The following is a 24,621-nucleotide window of genomic DNA, read 5'->3' as shown; positions in this document are numbered from 1 at the left end:
CATTACCATGGGTGTCTTGGAAAGTGTGGGGGCGAGTTTTGTATTAATTAAGCCTCATTTGAATAATGAGCACATGCTATTTATTTTATTGGAGAGCTGCTCTGAGGGAAGCAGAGAGACTTCTCCTACAGGAAGCCTGGTGGCCCCTGGGCCTGCCGAACATCCCTTGGGGGAGGGAGGGGGAGGCAAGGGTGCTATTTTAAACTCTCTGTTATTGAAGGAAACACCCAAAACTGGAACATTGTGGGGCGGTTTGTCAGCTGTTTCTGTGAGAAAAGGCCTGGGGTCAGCCAACGTCTTCTCCAGTCCTTTCAACGCTGCTCTCTGCCTTGCATAGGAGATGGTCTAAAATCTGCCCATCACATCTCCCCAAATCATGTGTCTTCTTCATCTGTTATGGGGCTGAGCAGAATGGTGGGGAACTTGGGATCATGTGGCCACCTTAGTGATCATGAGGTGGACTCCACAAGAAGAGAGGTGTTCTCACACCAAACACCCAGATCTGCCTGATCTTGACCTGGGTGCTTAAAAAGGACGGCATCTCTGCACCAAAAAAAAAAAAGGAGATTCCTCTGTACATATGGATATTTAAATCTGATTGGGGCTCATGATCTAGTCTAGGTAAAACAAGCATCCTATGTGCATTTTCTCTGTGATTTTTTTTTTTTTTTTTGCAATTGGCTGGGCAGAGTGACTTCATCTCTCATGTGGTACAGGAAGAAATGAGCCAGATTCCTCCAAGCTCTGTAATTAAATCACATACCTTCATGCCTTTGTCTGCACCCAGCAATCTTCCTTCTCAGAACTACTTGCCCATCAGTCTAGGACAGAGTTCAGACCCATAAAAAAAGTACAGAAGGCTCATGCCTGATTCTGTTGAGTGTGTGGTTCAAGAACTCACACATGCTGGCACTTACGAGGCTGCACACTGGAGCTTCACACACTTAACATTATGATATTGCAGAGGAGGGGAGGGGCTGTGCACACATGCTAATTTCATACTTCAGGGAGATAAAGGAATTCATGTTCTTGGGGTTTTAGAGCCACCCAGACCCAACGAATGTTCTTCACGCAAACATCATGAGTCTTTAAGCAAGACTTTAAAACAAGGGTGCAATTATCATATATGTGAAGAGACCCTGTGGTGGTTTGTATGTGCACTGACCAGGAAATGGCACTATGAGGAGGTTGGCCTTCTTGGAGGAGGGGTCTCCCTCTGGGGGTGAGTTCTTGAAATCCTTCTCCCAGCCATGTGGGAGACAGTCTGCTCCTGGATTCTTTTAGATGAAGATGTAGAACTCTCAGCTCCTTCTCCAGCACCATGTCTGTCTGCACACTGCCATGCCCTCTGCCTTGATGATACTGGACTGACCCTCTAAACCTGTAAGCCAGCCCCGATTACATGTTGTCCTTGGTCATGGTGTCTCTTCTCCACTGTGTACACCTAACTAAGACCCCAGACTGGATAGTTCATAGGATTGCTCAAATGTCCTTTGCACCATCACTCTATTATCTTCTGCAATGGCCCAACCCAATCTCTCTCCAGTCCAGGGTGCTCCTCCAGTCTTGGTTCTCACAGGACTCCCCTATACAAGGCACTTTCCCTCAGAGTCTCCTAGTGTCTACAATACCACCAGCCATGGCATCCTCTTCATTGATAGGGTGAAGTCTATTCCCGAGGACGGGGACCAAGTCTCCCATGTGGTTTTGTAGAGTATCAAAGCATCTCCAGAGACAGGGCACAGATTCTGGGGCTTAGAGAGACGGCTCAGCCATGAAGAACACTTGTTACTCTTGCAGAGGACCCAGGTTCTATTCCCAGCATCCATATGATGGCTCACATTTGAAGTGTTAGCCAGTTTCAGGAGATCTAATGCCCTCTCTTGGCCACTTCAGACATCAGGCAGGCACGTGGTGCACACAGTTCCATGTAGCCAGAACATTCACACATTCGATAATATAAACACATCTGATTTTTAAAAGGTATGAGCTTTGGATTATGGGCATGTGTGATGCTGAGCCTGGATCCCAACAGCTCTCTTTTAAGGGGAGGAGGGACACCAGGAGTTTGGAACCCGGTGGCTGTAGGTGAGGGAGCACCTTATGGTCATGTCAGTATAATGCCTCCAGGTTTGGAAGTGTTCATCTCACGGCTCTGATGGTGCCCATGAGGCAGAGGTCTCAGCACTGAGCTTAAGAATAGTCAGCACTGGGGGAAGGCGGCAGGTGAATGACTATGTCTTTCTTCAAATACAATGAAAGAGGTTCTTTTCCCCGTGTTTTCTGTCATCATAGAGTTCTAAAAACCCCCGTGGTCCAGATGAACTTAATTTGAAAGTCATTACAATGGAGATGGGGGGGTGTGAGCTGACAGTTCATTAAGGAAATATTTGATGAGCCAATAAAAAAGTGTCAGAGTTAACATTATAAACACGATTAATGAGCAGGGTGGCTGCAATAATTCATAAAAGAAAATAACAACACAACATGCAAGCCCTCGTCTCTGTTGGCCTGACAGGCTTCTGACAGTGTGTCCTCATTTGTTTTTTGTTAAATGTTTGAGGCTCTAGGCTTGCCCACATGGCAGATGTTGTCTCTCATCTGAACTTGACAGGATAACTTTATGTTTTTGTGTAAACACATTCCTAATGCCTTAATCGCTTTAGCTGATGTAGGCTCTAGTGTTTGCCAGCCAGTTAGGGATGAAGAGGCTTAATGTGTTTCTTCTTTAAAAACAACAACAAAAACAACAACAACAACAACAGCAGCAGCAGCAGAAGCAACAACAAAACCACAAAACAAACAAACAAAAAAACCAAGTTTGTATTTTTTTTTTTAAAAACCACAACAACCTTATATTTACCAGAATAGTAAACTGGAATTTATGTTGTCTGGTGGGTACTTGTTCCTCTTTCTAGAGCGCTATTGTATTAGGGTTTCCAGAGAAACAGAAATGGCAGAATGAATACACATTGTCTTAGTTAGATTTCCATAGCTGTGAACAGACACCATGGTCAAGGTAACTCTTTTTTATTTTAAGGCTTGTTTTATTTTAATGACTGATCATGTGAGGCCACAGTGAGGTCACTATGCACAGACATGAAGGAAGCTTTATTTCTTGGTCTCTTCCTCCTTGGACAGAGTCTTGATGATCTCCTCCTTCTTGGCCTGGAGGTGCTCCTCCCACGCGTTTTTGTGCTTCCTTGGTCTTAGACCTGGGAGCCTCAGCCTGGTCATCCTGTAGCTTCTTGCGGTCTTCGTCTGCCTTCGGTTTGAGGATCTGCTCCATAAGAATCCATTGGTTTTTGGATACATTCCTTTGAGCCTTCAGGTACAGGCTGTGATACATGTGGCAGTCCATCTTCTTAGATTCCCAGTATCTCCTGAGAAGCCGGTGCAGGATCCTCATTCTTCTCATACAGGTCACCCTCTCAGGCACCCTAGTGTTGGCAGTGCCCTTTCCCTTCCCTATGACCATATGCCTGCCCTTCAAGGTGTGTTTCTGTCAGCGAGTCTGAGGATGGACAGTTATAGGCTTCCAGATGATCAGGCCTTCTTCAATCAGCTTCCTGATCAGCTGACGGGATTTGGCATTGGCGATTTTATTGGTCTCATTGGGGTCCAACTGGAACTTCTTTTTACCTCAGTGGAGGACACTAGAGGCAAGATTCTTCTGTAGCCTGAGCATGCTCATGGCTGCAGACACAGAAGCCAAGGTAACTCTTGCAAAGGACAAGATTCCACTGCAGCTGGCTTACAGTTTCAGAGGTTCAGTACATTTTCATCATGGCAGGAATCATGGGAGCATCCAGGCAGACTTTGTGCTGGAGGAGCCCAAAGTTCTTGATGCACAGACAGCAGAAAGGGATTGTCTATACCACTGAGCATAGTTTGAGTATATACAAATCTCAATGCAAAGCCACCACAGAGGCACACTTCTTCCAACAAAGTCACACCTACTCCAACATGGCCACACCTACTCCAACAAGGCCACACCCACTCCAACAAGGTCACACCTACTCCAACAAGGCCACACCCACTCCAACAAGGCCACACTTACTCCAACAAGGCCACACCCACTCCAACAAGGCCACACCCAATCCAACAAGGCCACACCCAATCCAACAAGGCCACACCCACACCAAAATGACCACAACCACTCCAAAAAGGGAACACCCACTCCAAAAAGGCCACACCCACTCCAACAAGGCAACACCCACTCCAACAGGGCCACACCTACTCCAACAAGGCCACACCTACTCCAACAAGGCCACACCCACTCCAACAATGCCACACCTACTCCAACAAGGCCACACCCAATCCAACAAGGCCACACCTACTCCAAGAAGGCCAAACCTACTCCAACAAGGCCACACCAACTCCAACATGGCCACACCTACTCCAAGAAGGCCACACCTACTCCAACAAGGCCACACCAACTCCAACAAGGCCACACCTACTCCAACAAGGTCACACCTATTCCAACAAGGCCACATCTACTCTCACAAGGTCACACATACTCCAACAAGGCCACACCTAATCCAACAAGGCCACACCTACTCCAAAAAGGCCACACCTACTCCAACAAGGCCACACCTACACCAACAAGGCCACACCTACTCCAACAAGGCCACACCCACTCCAACAAGGCTACAACTACTACAACAAGGCCACACCCACTCCAACAATGCCACACCCAATCCAACAAGGTGACACCTACTTCATCAAGGCCACACCTACTCCAACAAGGCCACACCTACTCCAACAAGGCCACACCTACTTCAACAAGGCCACACCCACTCCAACAAGGCCACACCTACTCCAACAAGGCCACACCCAATCCAACAAGATCACACCTACTCCAACAATGTCACACCAACTCCAACAAGGCCACACCTACTCCAACAAGGCCACACCCAATACAACAAGGTCACACCTACTCCATCAAGGTCACACCTACTCCATCAAGGCCACACCTACTCCAACAAGGCCACACCTAATCCAACAAGGCCACACCCAATCCAACAAGTCCACACCTACTCCAACAAGTCCACACCTACTCCAACAAGGCCACACCTACTCCAACAAGGCCACACCTCCTAACAGTATCACTCCTCATGGGTCAAGCATTCAAACACATGAGTCTATGGTGGCCCACTCCTATTTACACCACCAAACACATCAAAAGGTAATTTGGCTTATAGGACACTGGATAATCTAACAATGGCTGTCCCATACAAGGGTCCTGAGAACCCCATTGGCTGCTCAGTATATGATGATTGATGCCTCAGCCATCTTAACCTGGTGCTGAAGGCACGTGAGTTTCCTGGAGGCGTTGGTCTTCAGTCTACAATGAGATATCAGAGAAGGTGGTTAGAATATTAGCAAAGGAATGCAGCAGCCACAGTGAGAGTGAAGGCAGATAGACAAAAATCAAAGCCTCCTTCTTTCACATTCTTAAATCTGGGTTGCCAGCAGAAGGTCCCACCCACACTTAGGGCAAATCTTCCTGATTCAAATATCCTGATCAAGAAAATCCCTCACAAGAGTGCCCAGATGCATGCATTTTAATTGAATTCAGAGCCACTCAAGACAGCAACCAAGATTAGTGATCACATCTGCCATTTCTCTCATACAATTTATTTTTCTTGTTTGTTTTATATTTTAGGCCTGAGATTAACCAAGCCATGCCTCTCATATTGCTTAGCCTTGAAGCATTCAGCTGCATTCTGTTCTCACTAGAAATCAAGAAGCATATTGTATGTTCACCCCTCTCCTGGCTGATCCCTGCCTCACCCAGGAACAAGCCAGCTTGCTGTCACTCCAGTCTCAGAAACTGGATGGCTGATAATGAGGCTTCAAGTCCAAGATCAGAGCCTGGCAAATTTACTGAAGCCTGCTACCTGGCTTGTAGATGGTGCGTTCTGTCTATATTTTCCTGGGCTGAGAAGGTCCAGCAAGCTCTCTGGGGGTTCTTTTTAAACATAAGTGCACCAATAACACAGAGGAGGAGTCCATCTTTATGACTGAAGTCACACCCTCCAGAGTGCTGTTTCCCAATGATGTCATCTTTGGTGACATCTTCCTAGGGGTGGGGGAGGGGAGACATTTAGATCACAGCAACCTCTACCGATGGAGATGACTCTCCTCCAGCTTGCACCAGCATCATCAGACTTCTGTGTGGAGGCAGCACAGGCAAGCTAAGTCCCAAGAATGTCCCTGTTATGTCTCCTTGGCCCTAATGTCCCCTGTACCATGACCCTCACCCTGCAACAGCTGCCCTTGTGTGCACCAGAGCTCAGCTTCCCTGATGTCAGGCACCTGGGATCTACCTCTGTCTCCTTTTAAACCCATTTGTTAGCTAAAGGATATGGGTCGGCAGGTAAACTGCTTGCTGTACATGCATGGATACCTGAGGTTGGATCCCCAGAGCCAACTTACAAGTCTAAGGTGGTAGCATGCACTCTGACCCCAGAATCATGGAGACAGAGACTTGGGGACCTCTGAAGTTCACTGGCCACCCCATAGTCAATGTTTTACTTAGGGTTATACTGCTATGAACGGACACCATAACCAAGGTAACTCTTATAAAGACAACATTTAATTGGGGTCGGCTTACAGGTTCAGAGGTTCAGTCCATTACCATCAAGGTGGGAACATGGCAGCATCCAGGCAGGCATAGTGCAGGAAGAGCTGAGAGTTCTACATCTTCATCTGAATGCTGCTAGGAGAATACTGGCTTTCAGGTATCTAGGATGAGGGTCTTAAAGCCCACACCCACAGTAACACACTCACTCCAACAAGGCCACATCCACTCCAACAGGGCCATGCCCTCTAAAGCTGCCACTCCCTGGGCTGAACATACACGCACACACACACACACACACACACACACACACGCAGGCACAACACACACACACGCAGGGACACAGGCACGCATGCACCCAAACCATCACAGGCATCAGTTCCCAAATACCAGTGAGAAAAACCTACCTCAAAAACCAAGACACACACTGGGAAGGTAGCTCAGCATTCAAGGGCACTTGCCACCAAGCCTGAGGATCTGAGTTCAATCCCCATCAGCTAAGGAAAATGCTCAAATGGCTTTCTTTCAGGCTAGCAGGATTTTAAAAGGAGGTTATTTAATTACAGGCTACTCGTGAGAGGGACAGATAAGCCTAATAGAGCATTTTATTTAGTGGGGGAATGACACCTTAGCACAGCAGACACGTCTGTGTGTTTGTATGTGTGTGTGTGTGTGTGTCTGTGTGTATGTTTGTGTGTCTGTGTGTGTCTGTGTGTGTGTCTGTGTCTGTGTGTGTGTATGTCTGTGTGTGTGTGTCTGTGTGTGTGTGTCTGTGTGTGTGTCTGCTGTGTCTGTGTGTGTGTCTGTGTGTGTATGTCTGTGTGTGTGTGTATGTTTGTGTTTGTGTCTGTGTGTGTCTGTGTGTGTCTGTGTGTATGTGTGTGTCTGTGTGTGTGTTTGTGTCTGTGTGTGTGTCTGTGTGTGTTTCTGTGTGTGTGTCTGTGTGTGTGTCTGTGTGTGTGTTTGTGTGTGTGTGTCTCTGTGTTTGTGTGTGTGTGTGTGTATGTGTGTGTGTGTGGTGACAGCAGTAACACTGTCAATTTCTCTCTGTCTACTCTCAGGTTTGATGCTAACTTGGAACTTTTAATGTGACTTCAACCTCTCCCCTACACCTTTGCCTCCTTCCCTTTCCCGCATCCTTCTCTCCTTTTCTCCATCCTACAGGGAGGGACACCAGCTTTCAGTTCACAGTGTAAGAAAGCCCAAGTCTTGAAGATGCAGTCATTCTTCTCTGTACCTCACGGGCTGCAATCAGAACATGTCCACCTCTGAATTAGTTCTCCTGATAAAAGAGACACTCTGTTCTGAGTGAAAGCACAGAGGCATGTGGGGGGGGACCGTTTCTGTGAGAGAATATCCCTTTGGACACTGAGACACACACACAGCAGAAGGCAGGGCATGAAGGTTGCGATAGACCACATCCTGATGGGGACTGGGAAGACAGCTCAGTGGGCAAGAGCCTTTGCTCTGCAAGCCCGAAGAGTTCAAATTCTCTCTGCACCTTTGTAAAACACTAGGCATGGCTAATCATGTCTGCAACATGGTAGGGTGGAGGCAGGTGGATTGCCATGAGTATCCTGGCCAGCCACACTAGTCAAAATGGTGGGCTGTGGTTCACTGAGAGACGGAGAGTAGTGAGGAAGAGAATGCACATTCTACTCATCTCTGCACGTATGTACACATGTATGTGCCCTCGCACTTGGGAAGAGGCACTCAACTCATACACACACATGACTCCCCCAACCACACCCCTGTCGATCCCTGAGTTCAGCCTCTCTATAACCTATGTGACTGAGTATTCTAGCAACATGAAATTTTACATTCTCCTTGTCTTGTAAACCCCATTTTCTGTTCAGTTTACAAACACAAGAAGCTAAACGTATGATTTCCCAGCCTCAGGATTGGGTGTCATAGCTTTTGGTCTTTCTGGAACAGCATCTGTCTATCACCAGAGGGACTTCAACAGAGGGGCTTTCCAACTTACCCTCAGTGACATGGAGCCATTTGAGGGTTTTAACCGGTGACTGCCATGCTAATTTTTCCTTTTGAGAAGTAGATTGGACAGAATGTACAACATCACTCGGTTACGGGATGAACAACACATCAGAGCCTGGGAACGGTGAACTGATTGTCACTGAGGTTTGTGTATGTGGAGTTTGTTAAGACAGTGGATCTGAGAGAGAGAGAGAGAGAGAGAGAGAGAGAGAGAGAGAGAGAGAGAGAGAGAGAGAATGAGCTTGATCTTACAATATCTGTTCAATGTATAATGTGATCAGAATACTACACCTCACACTTCAAATGTATAAAGTCTCCATTTGTCATGCATACTCGATAAATTTCAAAAAGAAAGGTAAAGGGGAGTTGGGACAGAAAGTTCTGGAAGGAGCTAGGGAGAGAGTCGAGTAGTTAAACACTCGCTCCCCAGAAATTTACATAGATGCCCTGTGGATTTGGAGACCATCCTATATGTCCACCTTGGAAGGCAGAGGCAGGATGCCCAGAGCACGCTGTCTGGAAAGGTGACCCACACCAAAAGGAGCTTTGCCTGTGAGTGAGAGTTGCTGCCACAGTGAACAAGACAGACAAGACATTAAGGATATTTCCTGAGTGTACCTTGTTCTTCCACATGTGTGTGGATGCTCATGTGTTAACTGGGTGACTAATCATTTCTCTCTCTCTCTCTCTCTCTCTCTCTCTCTCTCTCTCTGTCACACACAGACAGAGTCTCTCTTACACACACACACACACACACACACACACACACACACACACACTGAACAAAAAAGTTAAGTTCTGGAAGAGGGATGCCCAGACTGGATGGATAAAATCAGAAATAACAAATTGTGTTGGAACTCGCTGTGAAGGAAGAGGAAATCCAGAGGGAGAGATGTGAGTGTGGCTGTCTGCTTGTGTCAAAGTGTAAGGCCATATAAACCCAGTGCCACCTCCTCCAGGATCTCAAAGCCACAGCTCTAGCTGAGGTATAGAAAGTCAGTGATGCCCGCTGTGTGTGTGTGTGTGTGTGTGTGTGTGTGTGTGTGTGTGTATGTTTGTGTGTGTGTGTGTGTGTGTGTGGTCACTTTTGGGGTGAATGTGACCACAAGCCCATACTCATCAGTTCACGATCCCAAAAGTGCTTTGGCCCCATCTTAAGTCATCACAGCTCTCAGTGCCTGAGGTTAACTGACTTTCACAAAGCATCTTAGTGGGGCTGACTAATGTTTCATTACATCACAAGGACATTTTCTACTGTAGATAAAATAAACACATATACTTTAGAATAGACAGAGACTTGAAAAATGGAAGTGGAGAAAAATATCACTACCGAGTTTGCATTAAAAAACACATTTATTTTACAATTCTCCAGGATTGTTGCAATTTCCCATATAACCTACACATGATTTCCATATATTAGCATCTTACATAATCACATGAAAATAATTAGGAAAATTAACCTTTGGGAAAAAAAGTACTTTTTTCCTTCCCAGCTCCCGCTCTCACAATGACAACTCTGAAACTAATTATTTATGAACAAATTCATAAGCCACAAACTTTGGCTCATTCAAGGTCTAACTTATTTAACCCATTCAAACTATTCTGTGTTTTCTACATGGTTATTTACTGCGCTTTCATCCCCTTTCTTAGCATCATCCTCAACATCTCCTTTAGCATCTGCTGCAGAGTCCCTCCCTGGGTCTCCTTTTATATGCTATTTCCCAGAATCCTCTCTATCTGCCAGCGTTCCGCCTGGTATTTCCTTCCTCAGCTCATAGGTCATAGACTTTTTTATTGACAGGTGATGCTTAGAAGAGATTCTCTCTACAAACCTTGTTTCATTAACATCAACTAAATGTCTCATTTTAAGTTCTCGTTTTTACTTTTGTTCGTGGGTCTTTTTTTGTGTTATTTCATGTGGCTGCAGAACCTGCAAAGGCCAGAAGAGGGAGGCAGATCTCCAGAGCCAGAGTCAGTTGTGAGGATGCTAAGGGTTCTGAGTAGCTGAGCCATCTCTCCAGCCCCTAAATGACACAATTTTGTCACAGCAAGTGGAAAACTGGACACTACTACTCCTATGCCTTTTCACAGTGTAGATTCCAGTCCACACTGTATTTAGATGCTAAGTGTCCTGTAAATGTATTAAAGTTTTTTTATTCACACTTGTGGGGGGGTACTTATCCCTGCGTTTCCCCTAGACTTTGAAGTTTGTCAAGGTATGAATGGCCCGTTTTCCAGGCTCTTTGCTTATGGTCCACCTGTCTGGTCTACTGAGCCTCCCTAAACGATCCTGTAGGTCTTCGATCTCTGATGACCCCCTCACACTTGTGGATTCATGCTTTTGAACCCTGATTTCCAATTTTTCTTCTGCAGCCGTAGGGAGGTTTGGCACCATCTGATTTCGTTCAGGCTGTGCTATTTCACAGATAAAGGTCCGCTGAACTTTACAATATTCATTTGAATAATTTAATTTTATATAGATAGTATTATGATCTGGTGTGGAATTCAAATATTTTGCCACCAAGGAACTGAATTTAGGACGTTGTGTAACATTTTAAAAACCATTCTCTCGTTTTAAAATTTGGTGTGTGTGTGTGTGTGTGTGTGTGTGTGTGTGTGTGTGTGTGTGTGTGTTCATGTGTTTCACAGTGTCCAGGATCCCATCTACAAAATCTGCACAGATACATCCCAGAATAGACAGATGGAGACTATGGAAGCTCCCCTCCCCCAACTGAGGAACTACCGGGAACTGATGACTGCAGGGCAGAGGGCCCGTTTTCCTCATGGATTTGGCCCCTGACGGCTGTCCATGCTCCCCTGGATGTTTGTACCCACCTCACACATCTATTCAGAAAGAAATGGACTCAGCAGTTTCTATTACAATGCAGATGGAATTAGGAGGGAGGAAAGGGGAGGAATTTGAGGGGAGGTGTTGGGGATGGATTTGCTCAAACACATTATGTGTATGTACCAAGTTCTTAAGGAAAAAAAATAAAACAAAGTAAATAAACAAATAAATAATTAAGTAATAAATAAATCTGCTTATGTGTGCACATGTGCATGGGTTTATGTGTGTGGGGTGTGTTGCAGCACCCTGCTACAAGAGGATACCATGCAGTATCTTTCTCTATGTCTCTGTGCCATTTTCTTTTGATGCACTGTGGTGGTTTGAATATGCTTCACCCATGGGAAGTGCCACTAGTAGGAGGTGTGGCCTTGTTGGAGAAAGTGTGTCACTGTGTAGGCCGGCTCTGAGGGCTCCTAGTGTTCAAGCTCTGCCCAATGAGGAAGATGGATGCTCTTCCTGGCTGCCTGTGGCTGCAAGTCTCTTTCTGGGCTGCCTTCGGATTTAGATATAGAACACTCTCCAGCACCATGTCTACCTGGACTCTGCCGTGCTTCCCACTATGATAATAATGGACTGAACCTCTGAAACTGTAAGCCAGCCCCAATTAAATGTTTCCTTTATTAAGAGTTGCCTTGGTCATGGTGTCTCCTCACAGCAGTGGAGCCCTAACTAAGACAGGAGGTGTCTTTGCCTGATCCCAAACTCTCACATTTTCATCTGGGCTGGAAGCCAGCAGACCTTAGTGATTCTGTTCCCCCTTCCTGTCCCTGCGGTTACAGGTTTCCCCTGCCTGTTTCATGATGACTGGGATCTGAGTACCGGTCTGCTTAGGCAGCAAGCGGTTTCACCCACCAAATGTCCTCAGATCCATCATGTGGTTTTTATGGCTTACCAGATGATTACGGTCAACATGCAAACACAAATTAGAGATGGCAAGTGCATCTTGACTTTACCTTGTTTCAGTATATTTTAGTTGCTTCAGTGTCTTGATTTCACATTGTTTCGGTATATTTGAGTTGTTTCAGTGTATTTGAATGAAAGCTGAGGATTGGGAGACTTAGCGAGAGATGGGAAGGAGAAAGTGAGGATGCAAATATCTATTGGATTCCTGCCACTTGCCCTTGCATTCAACATTTCATATTTAAAAGCACAACAACCACCAACAACCACAATAATCAACAACAAGGCATGCATGCAACAGACTGGCAGAGAAGACACTAAAGGGCATTACATACTTGTAACCTCACTTTCTCCCCTAAAGCCTCATGTATTGAGCCGATGGATTTTGTTGTCAAACCCTGATGATTAATCCCTAGATCGGAGCCCTGTAACACTGTGATGAATGACACCGTGGTCGATGGGATAGTCAGAGCTTGCGATTTTCTTTCCTTGTAAAATAAACCCAGTAGTGAACTAATAATGACAGCTCACATATATAAATAAAAGAGCCTTTCACACTGACGATTGGAATTGTCACTATATATCCCAGTTCTTTGCATTTTATTTTCATTAGTGTGTTGTTTTCAGCGCCATGCTTCCTACATAGAAAACTGTGCATTTTCTACACTATGTATCTTTTGGGGGTGCACTCTGTAAGCTGAAGACTAAATCAATCCATATCAAAGGGTTCCTCCCTGTCCTGTTTACAGAACTGAAATTAAACTGTTTTCACAAAACATTTCGCACTTGCCTGGCTCATTGTCGTTAGGGCTTGAGTGTGAAATTTTTCAGGGTCTCAGCTGTGGGAACACTTTGTTTCAAGCTGATGGCACTGTCTAGGAAGGTGGATTAATCTTTCAGGCTGTGCCCTAGCAGAAGTAGGTCACTGGGGCAAGAAGGAGAGAGGTGGCTGGTTCTGACCTAACTCTTGGCTGCCTGATCCACCCAAATATAAGCAGGGCTCATGCAGGCTCTCAGTGCCACAGATCAATACACTGTTGCCATGTGGTTATTGCCATGACAGTCTAAACCCAATGACTGTGACTGTGTGCTCTAAACAAATCTCTATTTCTTTATATTGCTTGTGTCATGAATTTTAACACCTTGACATAAAAATAAAGTAAGTGTACATCTGCGTGTGTGTGTGTGTGTGTGTGTGTGTGTGTGTGGAGAGAGAGAGAGAGAGAGAGAGAGAGAGAGAGAGAGAGAGAAAGAGACAGAGAGACAGAGTGTGAGACAGAGAGACAGAGAGACAGAGACAGAGAGACAGAGAGACAGAGAGACAGAGAGACTAGAAATAGAAAGAGACCGAAGGAGGGAGAAAGTGCACTATATTAAGTACATATAATTTGCTCCTTGAAACATATAGCAGTCAATTGGTTTGATGTATGTTCAATATTTGAATTCTTTAGAGACATACAGCCTTATATTGTGCAGCTAAAGCCAATAGTCTAAATTATCTATTAAATAATAAATTGTCTTTGTCCTTGAGAATTTCATACATGTATACAATGAAACATGGCCATAACCTCTTCCATTTCACCTTCTGCTCTCTCCAAATTCAGAGACAATAACCATCCCTCAAAATTCATATCCTCTTTCCCAACCTATAACCATTATGCCCAATTAGTATTGGTTATGTACTTATAGGTGTGTGACCATCTACAGGCATGTGGGAATTCTACCAGTGACTAAACCCTCAGAGAAGAATGACTCTTTTACCCCAACACCCATCAGCACCCGAAAAGCTCCTCAGTAAGGGATTCTGTCTAGCTGGTGGTCCTTTATAGACCTATGCAGGTGACCACAGCTGCTGTGAGTTCATGATTGCAACAGCCACGTCCTGTCCTGAAGGCAGCAAACCACAGCCCTTCTTCCCAACCTCTGGGTCTTACACTCTTCCCACCTCCTTGTCCAAAATGTTTCCCGAGTCCCAGGAGTTAAAAGAGACTGAGTGCTCATACATGAATGGGGAGAGGGAGAGAGAGAGAGAGAGAGAGAGAGAGAGAGAGAGAGAGAGAGAGAGAGAGAGAGAGATCTAAAAGACTAAAATATACTCCTAAGTCAAAGATAAAGGCCAGACACTTGTCAACAGGATGGTGGAGAGTTAAGGGTGGAATGATCATGGAGCCTCCAGAAGGCAGGAACCAGAGACTGTGGCTCTCCCAGGGAGGGCGTCTACTGTTTTTCAGTGACTTCATGACCAGGATTGGTGAACTGCAGACTAGCCGTGTGGGTGTCAGCCTGCAAAGTGCACTTTGTATGGAGACTGACTTGGGCTCCCCAGGCTGCCTTGGTGCCTTCTCACGTCTAGGATTCCTAGGAGAGTAGGAAATGTTTCAACAGGTTCAGCGGTATTATACAAACTGCAGTCATGGGTCACTTTCTATGCTTTTAACTGTCTGTGGAGTTTGGCTCCAGAATTCTTCAATAACCTTGAAAGGGTTTCTGTTTAACTCATTCTAGGTTGATCTGTTTTGTTTTCCATAAAGGTTCTGTGAGATAGATAGTGATCTGCTCCCAGGAGTGAACCAATGTCTTGACCTTCTGAATATTCCCAATGGAGACCTTGGCTGAGGTTGGTTAGAATAGTAACCTCCTCCCAACATATATCTGTGCCTGGAAATTTATCCTTTATGTAGGTCTAATCTTCTGGTGTGTGTGTGTGTGTGTGTGTGTGTGTGTGTGTGTGTGTGTGTGTGTGTGTTTACATGATGGAATTGCAGAGAAGGCTGTCGAATCTGCCATTTATTTTTTTACTGAGTGTGGGATTTCCTATTAAAATTGTTCTTAAGTTTCGTAAGAGTTTCCCTACAAGCTTCATTTTTAGGGAGAGGAACTTCCAAATGCGTCTTCCTCTGGTCTCAAGAGATGAGAATGAGTCATTAGCATGGAGGGCTGAATGAGAGCTGCTGGTTGGTTCCCAGGGATGCTGTGGGCCCTAACTTTGTAAGCTCGGCCCTGTGCGCCAGCCAGAGCCTCTGTGTTCTTTGAGCCCCTCCTTTGGAGGTGAAGTATGCATTGTTTGTACTGTTTGCCTAGCACTGAGCCTCTTTTGAAATTGTTTTCCGTGCTGCCATAGATACAGTGCATTGTGAAGTCCTTCCACATGGAAAATTGCTGGCCACATTGAACGGGGAGAAGGGAGATTCACAGTAAAATACAAATGAAGAAAGCAGGAGTAACAGCCATGTATGTAATACCCCGACAGATAAGAGGTTGCGGAAACATGCAGGTGGCTGCAGAACTTGCAAAATTTGGTTGGCACTCATTCCTCCACAAATCTCACATAATTTAGGCCCAAATATTACAGTCCTTTGATGGCTAAATTTCTGTAAGTCCTCATTTGGGCTGTGTGTGTCTTCCTGTATATCTCTGCATGTGTGTGTCTGTGTGTGTGTCTCTGTGTCTGTCTCTCTTTCTGTGACTGTCTCTGTCTCCCTCTCTCCCCCTTCCCCTCCCCTCACCCCTCCGCACCCCTCTCTCTCTCTCTCTCTCTCTCTCTCTCTCTCTCTCTCTCTCTCTCTCTCTCTCTCTCTCTCTGTGGACATTCAGGGATTGTCCTCAGGGACAAGTGGCAATTTTGCTACCAGTCTTTGGCAATTTTGCTGTGATAAACTCTGAAAACGAAGATGGTCTTCCGAGAAATTCCCTGTTGCTGGCATTTCCAGTACAAGTCTTTTGAATTATCCTTTCTTGGTTTTACAGATTTCCTTTAGTTCGTTTTACCACACCCCACCTATATGCTTTTCGTAGTTTGCTGTCATATAGTGGGAACCTCCAAAGTTCCAAACTCACTTCTTGCCACGTTCTTCTGCCTGAGAAAATACATAATCTGGAAGCTTGTGCTAAAACTGGACACTTAAAAGTTACTAGTTATTAGAAATTGTGTTTAAATTTAAAAATCATTTCCTCATTTGTGTGGGCTCAACCGACACGTGTAGGCAGTGCTTACTGATTGATCATGGCACCCTACACTTCCGACCTCACACAGACCCTGACGAGGATTACTTCCGGTGCTGTGTGACTTATTTCTTCTCCTTCCAATGAAGGTGCAGACTTGAGCCATTTCCGGTGTCAGCACTGAAATGACGTAGTTCCGGTTTCTCACAGACTTCCGGCATCTAGGTTGAGTCCTTGACATGGGACATCCGGGACAGGGCACAGCGTTCTGTCAGGCTGAGCAAGAGGGATCTCTGGTTTGGATTGTTTTCTCTGCCCAGAGCACATGGATTAAATTCGCAGACGCCATGAGTCTATAGTGGCTTCTGTGAACTCTTTGTTTTATTATCTTTTCAAATCCTCTTAGTTCTTGGCCGAGTTGCTGACAGCTGCCTCACTCTCTGAACTGGCTGCCGTCGTTCTATTACAGCGATTTGATCGATGTGTCGCCTTCATTTTTAGCTCTCCCAGCTCCATTTTCTGAGAAAGGCTACTTCCCTCTGTGCGCATGGCCTCAGGTGTTGGACGCTACCTCTTAGGAGGTTTCAGGCCCTTCCTTTGAGGCCCTGCATCCCTGCAGAGAAGGAGCTAAAGTCTTTGAAACAAACTTCAGTAACTCCACGGTGGCTTTTTCATGCCTTTTGAGAAATCCGAGGATAAGTCTTTCTACTAGCAGCTGTTCACACACGTTACACTCTCTCTCTCTCTTTTTTTTTTTTTTTTTTGGTTCTTTTTTTCAGAGCTGCGGACTGAACCCAGGGCCTTGCGCTTCCTAGACAAGCGCTCTAACCACTGAACTAAATACCTAGCCCCGCACGTTACACTCTTAAGTCGAGATATCCAACCTGCGTTTTCATCCAAATATCAACAAACACATGAGTTACCAGTAAATTTATTGAAAGAATCATGTATGAGTTTGGACACTCCTTTGTCTCTCTCTCTCTGGAACACAATTTTTCCCCTTTGAAAGTTGAAATTTCTAATTTTATTCAAGTCCATTAACAATCCAATTATTCTTATTTTTTGATGGGAATGACTTTAGTTATCTACAGCCTGACTTGCTCCACCCCCCTCTTTCCATGACTAAAATGAAGGCTATTTTAAAAACAGTTCTGCCTAATGAAAACCTAGTTTTTTCTCTTGTCAAATATTATTTCTTGACTTCAGGATTATTTTTTTTAATACCAATAAGGCACCAACTGTTCTCTAGATGTCTCCCCGCCCCCATATTACTTTATTCTTTGGTAAACATGGGGTGAGCCCCCTTTATGCTCATTATCAAATGCTTCTGATTCAATTTGTGGACAAAAGCAACCCACCGTCTGTCTTTTTCTAGTGGTTTTCCTTTTTCAGGGAAAGAGAAATACCAAAGCCTGCCTGAGAATTAGGATTTTTCAAAAGTCTCATCTCATTGTGGAGTCCAATTTCCAATGTTCACATTCATTAAGGGGAACGGATATGAACTTCCCATCACGGTTTGGATGTGTATTATTATTTCCTGTTATATTTATTTTCCTTTGTGACTTGAGACGTAAGCTCCCCACAGACAAAAAGAGCTATCGAACCAAGTTCCCATCTTCCCCTCTCTGTAAGCTGAGATTTCTAAGGCTGAAGAGGAGAATAAAGCAAAATGAAGCGAGTCTGCAGATGTTGTCCACGTACTTCCAAGAACAAGAAACAGAGTTAGACATGTTCCATGAACACGTGTATCAGATGGACCAACGAAACCACAGGGGCCCTGGCTAGATATAAAATCCCTGTAAATGGTGTGTGTGTGTGTGTGTGTGTGTGTGTGTGTGTGTGTGTAAACCTAGGTGTATATGTATATGTATATATGTATGTATGTCTTAGTGTTTTACTGCTATAATAAGTGTGTTTAAACCTATATACATATATATATATGTATATGTATGTATGTATGTATGTATGTATGTATGTATATATGTATGTCTTAGGGTTTTACTGCTATGAAAAGAAACCATGACCAATGCAAGTCTTACAAGGACATTTAGTTGGGGCTGGCTTACAGGTTCATATGTTCAGTCTATTATCATCAAGGCAGGAGCATGGCAGCATCTAGGCAGGCATGTGCAGGAGGAGCTGAGCGTTCTACATCTTCCTCTGAAGGCTGCTAGAAGACTGGCTTACAGGCAGCTAGGGTGAGGGTCTTACAGCCCATGCCCACAGTGACACGCCTACCCCAACATGGCCACACCCACTCCAACAAGGCCAAACCCCCTAGCAGTGCACTCCTATTTGTCACTATTTGTCTTCAAACTTGAAACTTATTCATAAAACTGTTCAATGGACAACAGGTAACTTTAATGAAATAAATACAGAAGTATTAGAAAAATAGACAGGAAGATGTGTGCCTTAGTTACTGTTCTATTGCTGTGAAGAGACAATGTGACCAAACCAATTCATGACAGGAAAAATTTAATTGCTGTCTTACACTATCAGAGGGTGAGTCCATGGACCATCGTGGTAGACACCATGACAGCAGGCTGGCAGGCAGGATATTTACATACATAAAATGGATATTTCATGTATGTAAATTATACTTCAATAAGGCTGCAGAAAAAGGCTTGGCCAACTGTGATGCTTGTCGTGTGATTTGCTATTTGTCATAGTTCCTGTGACTTTGATCTTAATAGTAGTGGGTTTTATTACAGATGACTCAGACACCAGGGTAACCAGGCAGGGAGAACACTCCGTTCTGTCAGGGAAAAAAAATCAAGTCAAATTCATTGTCTTTCTTGATGAGGGTTTTTCTGGTCACAGCTGAGTTGGCTGGAAGTTGGACAGCTATTGGCTGAGAGCAAAGATGGAGAGAGCACAATGTTTACGGGGATAACTGAAGGTTGTGCTCATGAAAGGGGCTGAGTTTCACAGAGTGCAATTGCAGAAGCTCCAGCAGCTGATGGAGCTGGACGCTAGGAGCCTTGCAAGACTGCCATTATACGTTTTGTGATGTCTTGGCCGAGTGTGAGATGAGGCTAGATGAAGTGGAAAAATTTTGGTTTCTTTGGAAATGCACTGTTTCACAGGATGTTTTTCTGGAAGCTATGTTAGGAGAGGATGTTTTGCTGAAGCAGACACATGAGAAGGCATGTGGTATTTAGTTGGAGCACACGCTTGAATGGGGGCAGGATGTTTATGGAGAACATAAATGTAATCCCACAGAGAGGGAGAGGACATCTTTATATTGCAACACCTTGCAAGCCTTCGATGGTCTTTGCTGGTCTTCGTTCCATAATGAGAAATGCACAAAAGAACCTGTGCTATTTGGGCTGCTTCTGGCTGCTTCTGCTGCTTCTTGTTGGTTAGAGCCTTGTGGTCTCTGCCAGGTCAAGGCACTGCTACTGATTCGTTTTTTGCGTTTGGTATTGGACCGTACTGCACCATGAAGATTGGAGTTACCCCAAAGAATTACTTCTAAATAGGTCCACAACTCTCTCCCTTTTCCTATCAACACTCTCTCTCTGCTACCTCTGGTTGGAGGGCAAGAAGGTTTAAGAACCCTAAATAAAGTAGGTTTTGAAAAAATCTAAGCCTACAGATAGATTCATGGGTTTTGAGAAAGGGCTATGTCTCCTGCTGAGAGGAGATGATATGTAGGTTGTGACTTTTGGTTCTCTGGTCTACTGTGACCCATTAAATGGCCAGTGACTTACAGTCTCCCAGTAAGTGTAGCCCACACTAAAATGCTTTTGCTTCTTGTTGGGAGCTGTAGAATGTATTCATTTCTTGTCACATATCCTCGAGTATTCATGTTGGTGACAGTAGTTACTCTTCAGTTCTGCCATACAGGGAAGTGGGTCTATACACTGAGAGAAGAGAGTGGCTGGTGGTGAGTACGTCAGATGGGGCAAGAAAATCATTATGGTGCTGGGTCTCTTTTCTTTTTTTTTTCCCAACTTGACAATCTGGAGCCAACTGAAAAGAGAGAACAAGTCAAGAACTGCCTCCATTAGATTAGTCTTTGGGTAAGTCTATGGAACATTTTCTTGATTAATGATTGTTGTGGGAGGGCCCACCATTGTGGGCAAGTTCATCAGTAGTCATGTGTAAAAAGAATAGCCTTTTAGGCTGTAAGAAATAGTAATGGAGCAAGCCAGGGGGAGTGTGCCGGTTTGAATAAGAAAGGCTCTCACAGTCATATATTTGAATATTTAGTTAACAGGGAGTGACAGTATTTTACAGGATTAGAAGGATTAAGAGGTGGGCCTCATTGGAGGAAGTGGGTGTGTCGACCAGGGTGGGGTTTGAGTTTTCAAGAGCCCCATCATGTTTTCCCAGAGTCTCTCTCTCTTTCCCTCTCTCTCTCTCTCCCTCACTCCCTCCCTCCCTCTCTCTCTCCCTCCCTCCCTCTCTTTCTCCCTCTCTCTCTCTCCCTCCCTCCCTCTCTCTCTCCCTCCCTCTCTCCCTCTCTCTCGGTCTCTCTCTGTGTCTCTCTCTCTGTGTCTCTGTCTCTCTCTGTTTCTCTCTCTGTTTCTCTCTCTGTCTCTCTCCCTCTCTCTCTGTCCCTCTCTCTCTCCCTCCCTCTCTCTCTCTTTGTCCCTCTCTCTCTCTCCCTCCCTCTCCCTCTCTCTCCCTCCCTCTCTCTCTCTCTCTCTCTCTCTCTCTCTCTCTCTCTCTCTCCTTACAAAGCAGTAGCTCTCTATTGCTCCCATGTTATGCTCCCTGCCATGATGATGGACCAGACGTCTGAAACTGTAAGGGATCCTCCAATTACATGCTTTCATTATGGTAGTAGCCTTGACCATGGTGTCTCTTCACAGCAACAGAACAGTGACTGAGACAGGGAGCAGGCCAACAAGCAGATCTCCTTGTTACCGCTTCAAGCTCCTGCTCTGGTTTCCCTCAGTGATGGTCTGTAACCTGTAAGGCAAATAACCCTTTCCTCCCCAAGTTAGTTTTGATCATGGCATTCATCACGGAGAGAAGGAAGCGAACTAGAACGTCACAGGTCACTACATGAGCAAGTCTTACCTTTAAATTAAAACAAAGTGTCTATACGTCTCTATTTGTGGTTATGAGGTAAGCGTCTGTGGCTCTACTAGACACACTGTTTCTATAAGACATTGTCTTACTTGGGGTTCCTACTGTTGTAAGGAAACACCATGACCAAAGAGCAAGTCAGTGAGGAAAAGGTTTATTCAGCTTACACTTCTACATTGCTGCTCATCAGCAAAGGAAGTTGGGACAGGAACTCAAACAGGACAGGATCCTGGAGGCAGGAACTGAGGCAGAGGCTATGGAGTGGCACTGCTTACCGTCTTGCTCCTCATGTCTTGCTTAGCTTGCTTTCTTATAGAACCCAGGACCACCAGCCTAGGAATGGTGCCCCTCACATTGGGTCAAGCCCTCCCCACCAATCACTAAGAAAATGCCCTACAGCTGGATCTTATGGACGCATGTTCTCAACTGAAGCGCCCTCTTCTCTGATGACTCTAGCTTGTATCCAGTTGGCATAAAATCAGGGCAGTGGTTACTATGTGATTGTCCCATGGGAAGGGTGGCACAAGTAGGAGGTGTGGCCCTGTGGGCGTAGGTGTGGCGTTGTTGGAGGAAGCATATCACTGTGGGGGTGATATGCTTCTTCTCCAACACCATGTCTGTCTAGACACTTCCATGCTTCCTGCCTTGATGAAAATAGACTAAAGTTCTGAACCTGAAAGCCAGCCCTAATTAAATGTTGTCCCTTGTGGTTGGGGATTTGCTCAGTGGTAGAGTGCTTGCCTAGGAAACGCAAGGCCCTGGGTTCGGTCCCCAGCTCTGAAAATAAAAGAACCCCCCCAAAAATGTTGTCCCTTATAAGTTGCCTTGGTCATGGTGTCTTTTAGCAGCAATGAAACCGTCAGACAAGCAGCCAGTATAAAAAATCCCAAATAGCAGAATTAATCAACGATAGAAAGTACTTTCAAGTCCTGCAGTGAGAAACTTATTGTTGAGAGAAGAAACAGCAATGAATGAGTCCGAGATAAGTTTGTCACCAAAGACACTCTTGGAGTGTAGATGTGGCTCAGAGAGACCCCATGGAGTGCACAAGGGCTTCTCAGGAGGAGTGAGCTACATGGTCAGGAACAGAAAAGCATTTTAAAGTCACAGCAAATGGCATAGGAAAGAGCTCAGCACCTCTGCATTGGAGGCACCGTCAGAAGTTTGCTGATGATAAGCTTTCATGTGAGTAAAAGACGGGAACTTCCTGGGGCTATTTATGGTAACAGAGCCCACAGGTGTGTAGGAAGTCATCCAGTCGAAGGAGATCAAGGCAAGACAAGCCAGTGCAGGAGCTCTTTGTGGTCATCTAGGGGCATTGAGCAGAGACCTCAAAAAATATTACAGGATGCAACAGAGTCTAACGTGCTCAGGGAAGCTAAACACAGGATCCACGTAACACCTGACAGAAGCTCACGGCATCCTCATCTTCCCTTTTGAATTACTTTTTACTGATCATACAAAATAATGGGCTTTATGATACTTTCAGGAATCGATAGATATAAACTTAGTTTGGCATTCACTACTCTTGAGTTATCCTCGACAAAATGTCCTCCGGGGAAGCCTCCACATCACATCCACCTTCTGTAGTGATGTCTTGGCTGTTCTTTAAGGAACCAAAGAGACCAATATGGATGCGGCCCAAGTTCAACTCATTCTAGACCCTTTCTGTTCTTCCTGGTCTCCTGCTTCACTTTTTGAGAACTCCATTTGGAATTCCTTCGTCCCTCAGTGTCCTCTACTCCGTCATGTGTTCTTTAGTCTTTCTTCCACATCCCTATCAATTTAATCTTTCTTACCCTCATCCTGGTCTCTTCTCTGCATGTGAAGGTTGGATGTATTTGAAAAGATGACTTTAGGGGCCTGGAGAGATGACCAATGCATCAAGAGCTCGTCTGCTTTGAAAGAGGATGTGGATTTCTTCTTTGAGCTCATGTCCAATGGCTCCCAACCCAACTTTAATTCCAGCACCAGGGGACCTGACTATTCTTGTCTCTGTGGTCTCCTGTATTCATGCCCTGCCCCCACCCACATAATTAAAAATAATACATCTACAGATGAGAAACAGGTTTCATTAGGTTTCGTTAGTCAAACAATCCCCGACCTTCTCTGATTCTCAGTCTGCTTGGATCAGTTCATTGGGTTTCCCCTTGAGTTCCAAGACCACCTCCCTGTTACCTGCCCCTCTTTCCCCAACAGTCTGTTTCTCCCTCAAACTTCACCTCAGAGAGTCTATCTATGTCTGGCCCCTCTCCACTGCTTCCTAAACATCCATCTTTTTCCCCCCCGTGCCATCCCTACTCCTCTAAGCGTCATCTCCAGTTCTTTTCTCTCCCTAAAGACCAGACCAGCTCAGTCCTGTTTGTTTTAGTCTATGTGACATCAGACTTACTGTTCACAGCCTTGACCTTTCCGGCTACCTCTCCATGTTCCATCCACCACAGTCCGTCTCCTCCACCAAAGTGTTCACACACAACACGTCACATCGCACATTTTAATTTTTAGAGCAAAAACAAATTTCACTGGAAAAGATACTGGGGTTTTCAAAGGCCCTTTGGCACCTGAAACACAGAAAAGCAAACATTTTCCCCCCAATCCTATAAATTCCCCATCTATGTCCCCCACACTTTGTGAATTTCACCTTAACAGATCTTTTCCATCAGATTAAAGACATAGATGTGGACGTCGCCATCACACTTGATGAAGTACATGGAAGGCTTGGCTGGAACTTGGTAAATGACTTTGCCGATCTTTTTGGACACGTCGCTTCTGGTGAACTGCACACATTGACCTGTTAAGATGTCACTGTCAACGTCTGACTTCACCTCTGCTGGAGGAGTCTCTGGAATGATACGGAGGTTACCTTCTGTGTAATCATCCAGGAGCTGGTAGATGTATAGGACTGGATCTTTCTTGTAGGTGATGTAAAACCAGTCCTTCATGATTGGCACCTGGGCTAGGACCACCCCTCTCCAGTTGTCCTTAGAGCCATGTTTGCCCTCTAATTTATGCTCCACAGCTTGGGTAACCATGGCACTTGTGAGATGGGTGTCTTTCACTTGAGGAAACACTACTAGTGAGGCAATACCTTAAGCTTTAAAATCCTCTCATCGCTGTGAAGGTCAAGTCCATAGACACAGTCAATTCCATCATACTTGACCAGATAGAGAGAGGGATTTGTTGGCAGTTGATCTAGAATGATGGCCTTCCATTGGGTGACAGGCTCATCATGTTCCTTCAATCCATGGGAAATTCTGCAGCCCACAATGTTCCCCAGGGCCTGGGAAGAAAGCCTCCTCCTCCTCTTCTT

The sequence above is a fragment of the Rattus norvegicus genome (genome assembly GCF_036323735.1).
Source record: "Rattus norvegicus strain BN/NHsdMcwi chromosome 3 unlocalized genomic scaffold, GRCr8 chr3_unlocalized_2, whole genome shotgun sequence".
In the NCBI taxonomy this organism is placed as follows: Eukaryota; Metazoa; Chordata; class Mammalia; order Rodentia; family Muridae; genus Rattus; species Rattus norvegicus.
This window is presented reverse-complemented; position numbering follows the sequence as displayed.